The following is a 1183-nucleotide window of genomic DNA, read 5'->3' as shown; positions in this document are numbered from 1 at the left end:
GCTGCTTCTCTTCGCACTGATACATCCACACTGTACGTGTAAGCATATATATGTGTATAATATATATTATACACATATATATATATATATACTTGCACGTTACACAGTGTGTTGTGTAGAAAAATGTAATTGCGGCTTGACTTCGTGTGTGCACATATTATAATATGCGTATTTCGTCGTGTGGTTTATATTTAATATATATATATATATTATTATATATTCCGCACGCTTTGCGTGTGTTTTTGTGTGCCGCGTTGTAAAGCACGGCCCAAACAACGTGTCGCGATGGATGACTTGGCTTCCTATTTCGTTGAAGAACGCAGCAAAGTGCGATAAGTGGTATCAATTGCAGAATCATTCAATTACCGAATCTTTGAACGCAAACGGCGCATGGGAGAAGCTCCTCAGAGTCATCCCCGTGCATGCCATATTTCTCAGTGTCGAACAAAAAATTAACCCCTACTCTACAACGCATGCATTCATTGTGTGTGTGTGTGTGGGTGGGGGGAAATGCAAACGCAAAAAAGAGAGCCCTTGGGGAGACATTACGGATGAAGCGCCGCCGCCATGCGTCGTATATATAATAATAGTAATATAATATATATACGTGCGCCGTCTGTGGTGGTGCATGATCCGCTCCGGCGCTTGTGTGTGTGTTTGTACATAACATGTGCATGTGTGTATGTGTATGTGTAATATATATATATATATATATATGTATGCCCATATCTCTACACACGTGTGTGTGTGTGCAACACAACGACAACACAAAACTACAAAACTCGCAAGAGATTAAAAAAGAATAAAAAAGAAAAAAAGTGGCGTGTGGGATGTGTGGTGTGTGGGGCGGGGGCGGAGCATGCATATACACAACACCACACGCACACACACACATGTGTAGTAGTATATACAATGTAATATATATATATATATATATATGCATGTACATTATACAATATATATATATGTATAATGTATAATGTACACGTGTGTGTATAATATATGTATGTGTGTTGTATGTACGTGCCTGTGTGTTTGTGTGTGTATGGTGTGTGTGTGTTGTATGCTGTGTGCGTGTTCCACCATCATATATATATATACATACCCACGCTTATTTTTTTTTCTTCTTCTTTTTGTTTACAGACCTGAGTGTGGCAAGACTACCCGCCCGAACTTAAGCATA

The 1183-nt window shown here is 39.1% G+C and overlaps 1 non-coding gene across 1 annotated transcript, besides 6 other annotated features; it reads left to right on the top strand.

The window, feature by feature from the left end:
• Window positions 1–44: 44 nt before the first annotated feature.
• Window positions 45–91: a microsatellite.
• A 93-nt stretch (window positions 92–184) lies between these two features.
• Window positions 185–221: a sequence feature (AT_rich).
• A 53-nt stretch (window positions 222–274) lies between these two features.
• Tc00.1047053429937.10 lies at window positions 275–446 on the top strand. Its single transcript, XR_008254319.1, has one exon. It is a non-coding gene; the product is annotated as a 5.8S ribosomal RNA (M3) (ribosomal RNA).
• A 129-nt stretch (window positions 447–575) lies between these two features.
• Window positions 576–606: a sequence feature (AT_rich).
• Window positions 607–679: 73 nt separating this feature from the next.
• Window positions 680–721: a microsatellite.
• Window positions 722–904: 183 nt separating this feature from the next.
• Window positions 905–1022: a microsatellite.
• Window positions 1023–1028: 6 nt separating this feature from the next.
• Window positions 1029–1078: a microsatellite.
• Window positions 1079–1183: the final 105 nt, after the last annotated feature.

Source organism: Trypanosoma cruzi, assembly GCF_000209065.1.
Source record: "Trypanosoma cruzi strain CL Brener chromosome Unknown tcruzi_1047053429937, whole genome shotgun sequence".
In the NCBI taxonomy this organism is placed as follows: domain Eukaryota; phylum Euglenozoa; class Kinetoplastea; order Trypanosomatida; family Trypanosomatidae; genus Trypanosoma; species Trypanosoma cruzi.
This window is presented reverse-complemented; position numbering and strand designations above follow the sequence as displayed.